The sequence below is a fragment of the Staurois parvus genome, unplaced genomic scaffold (assembly GCF_062004578.1).
Source record: "Staurois parvus isolate SC_StPar_1 unplaced genomic scaffold, SC_StPar_1.0 ptg000282l, whole genome shotgun sequence".
Taxonomy (NCBI): Eukaryota; Metazoa; Chordata; class Amphibia; order Anura; family Ranidae; genus Staurois; species Staurois parvus.
In genome coordinates, this window is record NW_028318078.1 from 13916754 (window position 1) to 13929753 (window position 13000).

The 13000-nt window shown below is 43.5% G+C and overlaps 1 protein-coding gene across 2 annotated transcripts in view; it reads left to right on the forward strand.

The window, feature by feature from the left end:
* Positions 1 to 2771: 2771 nt before the first annotated feature.
* The window catches only part of PRKCD (protein kinase C delta), a 128960-nt gene continuing 118731 nt past the window's right edge, over positions 2772 to 13000 (forward strand). For both annotated transcript variants that reach the window (XM_089681963.1, XM_089681965.1), the window contains exon 1: positions 2772 to 2910. The gene's annotated coding sequence lies outside the window, so the exon portion shown is untranslated. The remainder of the gene's footprint in view (positions 2911 to 13000) is intronic.

The following is a 13000-nucleotide window of genomic DNA, read 5'->3' on the forward strand; positions in this document are numbered from 1 at the left end:
GATTTTGAATGTTTGCCCACTCACAAAGAAATGATCAGTCTAAAAATCGAATGGTAGGTGTGTATTGTAACACTGAGAGGCAGAATAGCAACAAATAAAAATCAAAAGAAATGCATGTTTAACAAATTATGCACCAATTTACATGTTCATGAGGAAAATAAGTATTTGATCCTCCATCATTCAGCAGGATTTCTGGCTACCAGGTGTCTTTCATACAGGTAACAAGCTGAGATTAGAAACGGTCTCTTAAAAGGAGTGCTGCTAATCTCATTTTGCTACCTGTATAAGACACCTGTCCACAGGAGCAATCAAACAATCAGATTCCAAACTCTCCACCATGGCAAAGACCAAAGAGCTGTCCAAGGGCATCAGGGACAAGATTGTAGACCTACACAAGGCTGGACTGGGCTACAAAACTATCGCCAAGCAGCTTAATGAGGTGACTACAGTTGGTGCAATCATTCGCAAATGGAAGAAACAAAAGATCTCACCTCATGGAGTGTCAATGATCATGAGAACAGTGAGGAATTATCCCAGAACTACACGTGAGGATCTTGTCAATGATCTCCAGACAGCTGGGACCACAGTCACCAAGAAAACAACTGGTAACACACTACGCCGACAAGGATTGAAATCCTGCAGTGCTCGCAAGATCCCTCTGCTCAAAAAAAGCACATGTCCAGGCCCATCTGAAGTTTGCCATTGAACATCTGAATGATGCAGAGGAGGACTTGTTGAAAGTGTTGTGGTCAGATGAGACCAAAATCGAGCTCTTTGGCATCAACTGAACTCGCCGTGTTTGGAGGAGGAGGAATGCTGCCTACGACCCCAAGAACACCATCCCAAATGTCAAACGTGGTGGAAACATTCTGCTTTGAGATAGTTTTTCTGCTAAGGGGACAGGACAACTGCACCGCATCAAAGGGACGATGGATGGGGCAATCTACCATCAAATCTTGGGTGAGAACCTTCTTCCCTCAGCCAGGGCATTGGAAATGGGTCGTGGATGGGTGTTCCAGCATGATAATGACCCAAAACACATGGCCAAGGCAACAAAGGAGTGGCTCAAGAAGAAGCACATTAAGGTCCTGGAGTGACCTAACCAGTCTCCAGACCTTAATCCGATTGAAAATCTGTAGAGGGAGCTGAAAGTTCGAGTTGCCAAACGTCAGCCACAAAACCTTAATGACTGGGAGAGGATCTGCCAAGAGGAGTGGGCCAAAATCCCTCCTGAGATGTGTGCAAACCTGGTGGCCAACTACAGGAAACGTCTGACCTCTGTGATTGCCAACAAGGGATTTGCTACCAAGTACTAAGTCATGTTTTGTGAAGGGGATCAAATACTTATTTCCCTCATGAACATGCAAATCAGTGCATACTTTGTTAGACATGCATTTCTTTTGAATTTTTTGTTGCTATTCTGTCTCTGTATTACAATACACCTACCATTCGATTTTTAGACTGATCATTTCTTTGTGAGTGGGCAAACATTCAAAAACAGCAGGGGATCAAATACTAATTTCCTTCTCTGTAGCAGGATACATTTTGGCCTAAATTTGACAATTTTAGATTTTTTTAATTTTTTTACTGGATGTGTTTTTTAGCAAAAATTCAAAAATATTGTTTTTTTTTTCAAAATGGTCAGTCTTTTTTTTATTTAAAGCCCAAAAAATAAGAAACGCAGAGGTGATCAAATACTACTGTAAGAAAGCTTTATTTGCAGGAAAAAAAATGACAAATTTCATTTATGTACAGCATTTCATGATCACACAATTGTCAAAGTAACGCAGCGCTGTCTTGCAAAAAAAGGCCTGGTCAGGGAGGGGGGTAAATCCTCTGGAGGACAAGTGGTTAATAAAAGGCCCAAACTATCACACATCATGTCATCCGAATGAAACAAATGAATTTGTTGTTTTCATTACAGCTTATTTCGGATTAGTTGAAATTCATTACCATCGTGATTCAGAAGCATTGAAAATTTCATCCAAATTTCGATGCGTAACAAAATTAATTGCACGTCTAGTACGCAGACACGTCTACAAACGTGTTTTCTGATCATTACACAGGAACCTTTCTCCCAAAAAACACATGTATTATCATCAGTATAATATTTACAACTGTGTGAATGAGGCCTAAAACAGTGTGACAGAAAAAGCTGGAACTACTGTGATTTATTTGCCAGGGTATCTGCATTAAAAAAATATATAAAATCTTTTAGGGGTTTTACATCATCTTCAGACCTACATTTTTTTAAATAAAACAGAAAGTCCCGATAAAAACAGCTTATCTATAGCAGAGTGTGAACGGCCCCCACAGGGCAGCTGCCAGCCCTGGACATGGAGAGAAGAGAGGGGAGCTCAGGAAAGGCGGCCCTGGCTCCATCCCAGTCACACACACCAGGCTTCCCCTCATTAATTGTATCCAGGACAGTCCATACGGAGATTAATGTGAAGATTAATCAGTGAAATGTAGCGGCCGATTCCTTGTTCCAGCCGGTGATTGGCGGCCTGATCTCCTCAGGTGAAGGAGGGATGTCTGCAGACATGTGATGAGGAGAAGGAATGAGGAAGGTGAAGTTCGGAGAGGAGAAGGAGGAGTGACTGAGGAGGAAATAGAAGAACCAGGACAAGGCAGAAGTTACAGTAACTCCCTCACAGGATACACGGAGGACTCAGCGTACAGAGAGGACAGTCCGCCGGAGGGGGACCGCAGGGCGCCAGGACTGACAGGAGACGGTGCACCGAGTGAGAGGAGGGTGGGGGAGGGGCCGGGGAGGAGGAGGGTGTAGCCGGGCAGGGAGGGGGAGCCCCACTTCATCTCTCACTCAGAGCGGAATAAGGAAGAGTTCTTACACCGGCTCCTTGTAGAAGAGCGGACCCGCAGCACCTGGAGTCCCGCAGAGCCTGGCAGGTAAGTGAACAGGGGAGTTCTGGGAAGTTTTTGGCTGAAATGAATACCTGGAGGGGAGTGACAAGGCGAGGAATCGGAAGAGAGTCCTGAGGAGTCATGGGGGCTGTTGTAGTGGATGAGGGTGAGAGAAGGTGTCCTGGGAGGAAGGGGGTGAGAGAAGGTGTCCTGGGAGGAAGGGGGTGAGAGAAGGTGTCCTGGGAGGAAGGGGGTGAGAGAAGGTGTCCTGGGAGGAAGGGGGTTGGAGAAGGTGTCCTGGGAGGAAGGGGGTTGGAGAAGGTGTCCTGGGAGGAAGGGGGTGAGAGAAGGTGTCTTGGGAGGAGAAGGTGTCCTAGGAGGAAGGGGGTGAGAGAAGGTGTCCTGGGAGGAAGGGGGCAGGAGGGTGAGAGGTGTCTTGGGAGGAAGGGGTAGGAGGGTGAGAGAAGGTATCTTGGGAGGAGAAGGTGTCCTAGGAGGAAGGGGGTGGGAGGGAGGAGAAGGTGTCTTGGGAGCAAGGGGGTAGGAGGGTGAGAGAAGGTTTCCTAGGAAGAAGGGGGTGGGAGGGAGGAGAAGGTGTCTTGGGAGCAAGGGGGTAGGAGGGTGAGAGAAGGTGTCTTGGGAGGAGAAGGTGTCCTAGGAGGAAGGGGGTAGGAGGGTGAGAGAAGGTTTCCTAGGAAGAAGGGGGTGGGAGGGAGGAGAAGGTGTCCTAGGAGGAAGGTTGTAGGAGGATGGACAGGGTACATGGAAGGGGATGGAAAGGGGCTGAGCATATAGGAAGAAGAGGGGCAAGGTAAGTGGTTAGAGGGAGGAGAAGATACAAGGTAGGTCATACTGGGGGTGAAAGGTACAGAGTATATAGGAGGAAGACAAAGGGGCAAGGTAAGTGGTTAGGGGGAGGAGATAAGACAAGTTAGGTCATCAGGGGGTTGAAGGTGCAGGACATGTATGAGGAAGAGAAAAGGGCCAGGTAGGTGATTATGTGAAGATACAAGTTTGTAGGTGGAGAGGGAAAGAAGAGTGGCACATAGTTTGTAGGTGGAGAGGGAGAGAAGAGTGGCACGTAGTTTTTAGGTGGAGAGGGAGAGAAGAGTGGCACGTAGGTGGTGAGGGAGAGAAGAGTGGCACGTAGTTTTTAGGTGGAGAGGGAGAGAAGAGTGGCACGTAGGTGGTGAGGGAGAGAAGAGTGGCACGTAGTTGGTAGGTGGAGAGGGAGAGAAGAGTGGCATGTAGTTGGTAGGTGGTGAGGGAGAGAAAATTGGGACAAAGTTTGCCAGTGGCGAGGGAGGGCAGAGTAGGACAAAGTTGGTAGGTGGATAGAGAGGGAAGAGTGAAACAATGTAGGTAGATGGCGAGGGAGGGAAGAGTGGCACACAGTTGGTAGGTGGTGAGGGAGGGAAGACTGGGACAAAGTTAGCAGGTAGCGAGGGAGGGCAGAATAGGACATATTTGGTAGGTGGGTAGGGAGGATAGATTGGGACAAATATGGTAGGAGGCAAGGAAAGGGCAGGATAAAGTTGTTAGTGGGCATGAGAGTGGGATAAAGTTTGTAGGTGGTGAGGGAAGATTGATACAAAGTTGGCAGCTGGCTAGGGAGTAGGAGAGAAAAAAAAGCTAATAGGTGGAGAAAGGTTTAGTAATAAGGTTGGTGGTGGGGGAAATTTTGGCGGTAAAATTAGTTGAGAGGCGTATTGTAGGTGGTGAAGGGAAGTAGAGCAGTAGAATGCAGTTGGCAAGGCACATGGAAGCTGCAAAAGGCCAATGGTGAGCTCATGGCGCCACTCAGGGATAACACAAAACTGTTCCCTAGTACTTATGTCACCCGGCTCCATCCACCTGTATAGTCATCGGTCACATGACTTCTTCTGGGATCCCATGTTTTATGTGTTATCACGTTATTATTGATATATGAGTAACTGTTGAATTGTGACACTTTTTATATCCTAGTATATATGCAAAAGTGGTTTAATGAGTGCATGTAGTCACATATTGAAGTCACTTCAGTTTGGTGATTATTTAGAGCAGCACACTAACATTTTACAAAATGTAAGGCATTGACTGGGCATTCCTGGATCTGGATTCTGTCTAGATTATTTGATTATTTTATCTACGCTATAAATGTTATGTACACTGATGTTAAGTTGGTTATAGTGTCCAGGTTTCTCCAAGGGATAGATCTCATGAAGTTGATATTTCAGTTGTGACTGGAGGCGGGTGTGCTTTCTTACATTTTCCAGAGAAGAAGCTTATAATTTCCCTTCTTAGAGTTTTTCCTATTCTGCTCCATAAGCCATGGAGTCACACTCCTGCTTTGACCGAAGTCTTAGAGCTTCCATGCTGCATTGTCTTCACAATATGACAGCATGAATGCTGGACATTTAGAGAGACCCTGTGCATTAAAACCCAGAGTTTTCCTGCACTCAGAAGGGACAGGTGCAGCGTCTGCAAAGTCTATGACAAGCTAAAATACACTGTGGATGGTTGCTGTATTGTGTGGAAATCCTGTTTAGGGCCCTCTGCATTCAGGGACATATGTCCCTAAATGTGAGTACCACTCTGTATTTCAGCCCATCGTAGACCTTGACATGTTGCAGGCATTGTGGCTGGACACTGTGTCTCCCGGGCACACAAAAGTCCAGAAAATTGACACATGGTCTAAATGCCCAGTCTATAAAATAAGGAACCTTCAACATGAAGGCTTAAGCTGAACTCCAGGAATAATCTATTTTTTTAAACTTCCATTGGTGACACATCCATAACACCTCTAGGGATGCTACATATAATCAGCGATGTCCTGTTCCAGATGTTGCTGGAGCCACTTACCCTTTGAACTCAGGGAGTCGCTTGCTCCTATACCTCAATCATTCAGCACACCCCTTGTATTTTTCAGTGAATACAAGGCTCTGATTGGACAAGGTGGTGATTGGAATGTCATCCAATGTATGTAGCACAGATTACTACAGTAAATTCCATCATTCCCAGTTGCTCTTTGGATGTGACACATGGATTACTACTTGTGATCCAGTGGGTACAGTATAAGAATAAAATAATTCCTGGAATTCAGCTTTAAAGTGTAACTATAGGCAATTTTTAATTTTTTATTTTTTTATTTTAGTTTTGGGCTGGAGAGGGATTAGAAGACCTGTCAGTTGTATTACTCTCTGCACCCCCGTTTGGGAGATTCTCCCTCTCTATTTGTACTGTTTACTGGTTTCATTGAAAGTGAAAGTAAAAGACAATCCCACATTTTGTGTTGATACTAGAACAGGAATAGAGGTGAAATCTTTCAATGGGGACACTAGATCTGGTGACACCCCAGAATTCCCTAATTTTGGATGAATTTTCTCTTGCTTCTTGTTTTGGCTGTGGGACAGAAATGTAGGGTATTCCCTACTATGGGATACAGATGTCAAAAAAGACCGATGGGGGTTTTAACCCTTCTTTACTCTTTTCAAAATGAAGAAAATACGTTTTTTGCTTTTAGTTACACTTTAGGCCCGCGTGAAATGGTCAATTCAGGTGAAGAAATCTGGTAGCATAGATGATGTAATTTTTTTTTTGCTTAGTTATCCAATAGCTAATACATTTGTGGATTATTAAGCGCAATCTATATCTAACAAGACAATAGCCAAGACACAGGATCAGTAAAATGTTACCAAATTTATTGTACAACACATATCCAAACTTACATGGTGACAAGAGGAAAGCAACTCCGAGGGTGAGAGTGACCAACCACTGATACAGCAACAGGGAACCGGAGGATCACTAAGCTGAGGGATGGAGAGCCAGACCATCAGAAACAATGCCACTGGTGGTGTCTGTGTGGATGATCCTCAACCACTCTGTCTAACCAATGCTGAGGTGGGTAGTGGGTGGGTCTACACATTTCAAGGCTCTGCCCCTTTGGCAGTGTCAACCCACTGATTGGCATTTAAGCCAGTAGGAGGAGGAAAAATTTTAAAATTGCTGCGGAGTACTGTTTACCAAAGAGAGCCAGCTGGCATTTTACTATGTCAGTTTATTGGACTACAGGTGCTAGCGGTACTAAAAGCAACAGAAGTTAAGAACATCAGAAGTGTATTTTGGAAACCAACTTAAGAAATAGGTATACAGAGCCAAAGAAAAGGCAACGTTTAAGACAGAAAAATGTCACAGGACAAAAATAAATTTAAAATAAAAAGTGGGAGTGACCAGAAAAACAGCCTATAGCACTGGCTGCAGAAAAAGACACAAGACAAAAACCAAAAATAAACTTAAAAATGGAAATAAATTAAATGGATGTATAATAATAATAAAAAAAGGATGAAAAAAATTATTAATAAAAATATATATAATATATGTGTGATCATGACATCAAAAGAAAATATTTAAAAAAACAAATATAATAATTTAATACAAATGTTGGTGTGTAAACCTGCTAGGTAGACTAATCTGATAGCAGATGAATGTCAAACAAAACAGTTGATACAATTTGTTTTATATATTGTTATTTTTTTGTATCAATGGGCTCTGATGTATTAAATAAAATCATATTCACTCATTAATTATACTAAAAATAAATCATTAATTCCATTTATTCACATACTGTTCATATAAAATAAAATTGCCGTAATTAATTTATAAACATTTAAAAACATTTCATTTACCAATGATTTTGCTTTTTATTTTTGTTCTCATTTAATAAAAAACCCACCTTTTTTAGTTTATTTTTCATTTCCATTTTTTATTTAATTTTTTTTTGTCTTGTGTCTTTTTTTTTTTTTTTCTTTTCTAAGGTTGATGCTGTTTTTCTGGTCACCTCCCAGGTTATTTTTAATTTAATTCCTGTACCTTTTTTTTTTTTTTTTTTCCCTCTTCTCTTTTTAAATTTTGTCTGTCCATTGGCCCTATATACCTATTATTTTATTATTATTATACAGTATTTATAAAGCGCCAACAGTTCGCTCAGCACTGTACATTACAATGGGAGACAATACATGAGACAGTACAATAACAATACAATGCGATACATGAGGGGTTCGAGGGCCCTGCTCCTTGAAGCTTACAATGTAGGAGGGAGGGGATAGTGGTACAGGAGGAAATGGCTGTGGGGGATGGAGTGGTAGGAAGAGTAGAGGAGGGAGGCAATTAGTAGGGGGTGGGGTAGGCTTCCCTGAAGACATGGGTTTTCAGGGTGCGCCTAAAGGAGAGGAGAGTAGGTGATAGTCTGATGCAGTGGTGGGCAACCTTTTTTTCAACTGAGCCAAATCTCGCCAAAACCACGATTGAAATTTATTTTGAGAGCCACATTTTTAAAACTGAAAATACATCCCCCATATAGTAATTCATCCCCCATATAGTAATTCATCCCCCATATAGTAAAACATCCCCCATAGTAAAACATCCCCCATATTGTGTCAATTCACTTACCTTTGCTCCGCGCGTTCCTCTCGCCGTGTTGCCGCGCCGTTCTGGTCTTCAGGGCGGACCGTGAGAGGAGAGGAGTTCGTCACGCTGCCCCGCCTACATCCTGGCTGCCCCGCCTACATCCTGACAGCTGCAGAGTCCTGACTTTTGGGGCGGCCGCCCGAGAGGAGGGAGGGGAGGGGAGCGGGCGCCCGGCACACAGAAGAGCCGCATTTAAGTTTGTAAAGAGCCGCATGTGGCTCGCGAGCCGCGGCTTGCCGACCACTGATGGATTGGGGTAGGGAGTTCCAGAGGATGGATGATGCCCTGGAGAAGTCCTGGAGGCAGGCATGGGAGGAGGAGACCAGGGAACTAGAGAGAAGGAGGTCTTGTGAGGAGCGGAGAGTGCGTGTTAGGTGGCACTTGGATATTAGGTCGGTGATGTAGTTTGGGGCAGTATGATGGACAGCTTTGTACGCCAGTGTTAGGATTTTGAATTTGATCCGTTGGGCAATCGGAAGCCAGTGGAGCAATTGGCAGAGGGGGGTGGCGGAAATGGAGCCGTTGGTAAGGTGGATGAGTCTGGCTGCCGTATTCAGGATCGACTGATGTCGGGATAGCCTGTGGCGGGGCAGACCAGTGAGGAGGGAGTTGCAGTAATCGAGTCGTGATATAATGGAGTGGATGAGCTGCTTAGTGGTTTCTAGGGTTAGGAACGTGCGTATTTTGGCGATGTTGCGGAGGTGGAGTCTGCATGAGTTTGTGAGTGATTGGACTTGGGGCTGGAAGGATAGATTGGAGTCAAGTATGACACCAAGTACTCTGGCCTGCGGGGCGGGCCTGATGGTGGCATTGTTGGATGTGATGGAGAAGTCAATGGGGGGGGTGGTCTGTGGGCTGGGGGGAAGACTAGGAGCTCGGTTTTGGAGAGGTTCAGTTTTAAGGAAGTGGAGCGACATCCAGTCTGATATGTCGTTCAGTAGGCTTGTGATTCGGGTGGAGACTGAGGGGGTGAGGTGTCGAGAGATAGATTTGCGTGTCGTCCGCATAGAGGTGGTAGTTGAAGCCGTGAGAGTGTATGAGTTGGCCAATGGAGGAGGTATAGATGGAGAAGAGAATTTTATACATACACTGCCGATGTTCTCGACTCCTGTTGCTTTCGGTTCCACTGGCACATGTAGCCATGAACTGACATAGTCCAGAGCTGCTTCCTCTGGGGGCACTCGTGCGTGCTCGCTCTCAAGCCCTGATCTGTGTGTCCATAAAGCACACAGAATGGGGCTTGGCCCCACCCTGTCTCCATCCTCACTAGCTGCGATTGACAGCAGAGGGAGCCCATGGCTCCCGCTGATGTATCTGAGCTAATAAGGCTGCGGGGAGCCAGAATAACATTTAGATCACTGGATCGGGCAAGTATTGGGAGGCTGGGGAGGAGTTGCATACTAAGGCCCCATTCACAGTAGAGCATTTTCCAGCTTGAAGCTCAACACTCAGAAACTCTCAACAAGTAAAATCCTATTAATTTCAGTGACTCCTGTCCACATCTGAGCATTTTGTCATCTGTAAGAAAATGCCTGTGGCTCAAAAAAGTACATGCGCTACTTTTCAGGCTGATTTGAGCCTTTTTGTCCCCATAGACATGAATGGAAAATGCCTGAACAGCAGGAAATTAGCATTTTTGAGCAGAGTTTTTCCAGGCGTTTTCAACTCAAACAGCAGCTCCCCTTTTTCAACACATCTTGTGATCAAAAAGGAGGAGAATCTGCTTCTGGAAGCTGAGACATTCATTTGTGGCCACTCTGCATCTGTTATCCCAGGGATCCTCATTATAAGAGCCTGGAAGGAAGTTGAACAAAACTTAGTGCACTAGTGGAACAGGTACACTGCTCCCCACATCAAGGAGAAAGGTACGGTACTTCTGGTTGATTCTGGTTTTCTTGTTGTATGTGCATAGGACACATCTACATGGGTTTCTATTTCCAGAGCAAAAACGCCTAAACGAAAAACGACTGAATATTTGCAAATCTGCTAAAAAAAAACACTTGAAAAACCACCTGAAAATGCTCAGCTCCATGTGAATTAAACATGTGCAGAAGGAAATAATTTATTTAAATTTAGTTTTGTTTAATTCATTTTCAAAATTAATTTCATTTTTAATTCGATTCTATTCAAATTTAATTCGACAGAATTTGGAAAATCCAAATCGACATTTGAATTTTAATTTATTCTATTCGAATTTTGGAAGATGGTTATATTTTTTTATTCTATTTTATTTTTTTCTATGCTTACTTTTCTATTGTTCTCCTATTTTCTATTTATTTCTCTTCTTTTCTATTTGAATTCAAATTATTCTATTTAAATTTCAGAAGACTGTTCTATTCTGTTTGAATTTATTCTATTCGAATTTCAAGGGTGGGGTGGGTGAAAGGAAGGGGGGGAGGGGTGGAAGGGTGGGGTGGGTAGGTAGAAGGAAGGATCAGAGGGAAAGGAGGGATGGGTGGAAGAAAGGAAGGAAAGGGTAAGTGGAAGGAAGAAAGGGAGAGGTGGGAGGAAGAGAGGGGTGGGTGGAAGGGAGATTGGACTCAGATGCATCACAGCTGTCAGCTGCTCTGTGTTCAATTTCACTTCAGTCTGTGCAGCTTCAGAGGATGTGTGGGTGGGCACAGGGGGAGGCAGAGCAGATCCAGCCTCTCTCCCCTCTTCTCCTATTGGTGCGGAGGATGAGGGGAGGGGCTGGGCACTAGGGAGCACACAGCGTGGGGTAGAAAGAAACGTAACGTTCGGGGATGATCAATGAAGTGGTGGGGGTAGTGCCAAGCCGCATTCTCCTGTATGACTTTCAATGAAGCAACTGGAAGCCGATTCTCCTCCTCTCCCTCCCATGGCTTTCAGCTGCCCCCCACCGCCACCCCTCCCACACAACCTTAGTCCCAGCGCTGCTCGCCCCCACCTTATTTCCACTTGCCCAATACAAGCGGAAATTTCGAGGGCTGTATTATTCTATTGTTTTTTCTAATCTTTTCTACTCTATTCTAATCTATTCAAATGTATACTAATAGAATTTCAGAAGACAGTTATATTCTTTCTATTTTTTTCTATTCTATTTTTTTTCTATTCGAGTTTAATCTATTCGAATTTCGGAGGATGGTTATATTTCTTTTCTATTGTGTTTTTTCTATTCTTTTCTGATCTAATCTATTCTTTCATATTGTATTCTGATTTTCTAGTCTCTTCTATTCTATTATCTTGTCTATTCTATGCATTTCTGTTTTTGAATTTTATACTATTTTATTATCTTATGTTCTGTTCTTTTCATATTTGAATTTCGGCAGATTTTTGTTTAGTTATTTCAGATTCGTTACTATTGTACTTTGGAAATTTGGAGACATCCGAATGTCTGAATAATGAAACATGTTCGAATTCGGAACTAAACGAACCACATAAGACTAATGTGAATGTAGCCTAAAGATTTTTTTAACTTAACCCCTTCCCGCTGACGCAACACAAATATGCGGCCTCATAGAACTGGGCTTTTTTCCTTGGGGCCCCATATTTGCGTACTTGTCGCTCGCAGCACAAAGACCGGGGTGTCACTGAGAGTTCCGGATCCCATTCTAATGATCGGGACCAGGGACTCCCGATTTCCGGGTCACATGATCGCTGTGATAGTCTCTGATTGGCTATCACAGTGATCAGTCGCTGTACAGTCCACCCCCCTTGTTTTTTTTTTTTTTTTATGAATGGAGGAGATACATTGTATCTCTCTCTCTCCTTGCATAGAGGGGGAAAAAAACAAAAACTGTTAAAAAAAGAAAAGATAAATATAAAAAAAATAAAATGCCTATATCAAGGTTTGATCTAGTTCAGTGCCAGGGTTAGTATTTGGGTCAAGGTCAGGTTTAAAGGTCAGGATGTTTTTTTTTTTTTTTTTTCCAGTGTGTTTTAGGTAAAAAAAAAACAAAATGCGCACTATTGTTTCTGGGCTGTACTGTGGGTACAAACAACAAATAACATACACATATATGGTATTTCTGCGATCGCCAAGAGCTGGAAAATTTATTTTGGCTTGTTCTTTGGTGGTAGCTTATGGTAGTAACAAGAAACACACAGCTAAATTAAAAAAATTTTTTTTTTTTTTTTTTTTTTTACTATTTTGTGTCAGTCTTCCTTTGATAATAAAAAAACAATCAGGAGATAGCCATTACCATTTACCACCAAATGAAAGCCAAATTTGTCCTGAAAATACAACAAGGTATAATCCATCTGGATGTAAAAAGTAGTTGTGCTGATGTGGACGGTTTTACAAACAAATGTCAAAGTTGCCAAATTGTGCTTGGGTGTTAAGATTTTTTACCCTTAGGCGTGAAGGGGTTAATGCATAGAATTAATATTCCTCCTCCCGCCAGCTTTAAAGCCAGTCCCATAGGATCAGTGGGCTGACATTGACAAAGGGCAGAACCCCACTACCCGCCCTGGTATCATTTAACACAGAGTGTTTGGGGAATGTCCACACAGATGCTGCCAGTGGCATGGTTTTTGGCGGTCTGGCTCTCCATCCCTCAGCTCAGTTATCCTCTGGTTACCTATTTGCTGTATCAGTGGATGGTTACTCTCACCCTCGGAGCTGCTGTCCTATTCCCGCCATGTAAATTTAGATATGTGTTGTACAAAACATTTTGGTTGTCTTTTTGCATGTTCCATAGACCCCCCCCTTCCCCCTACCAATATCTGA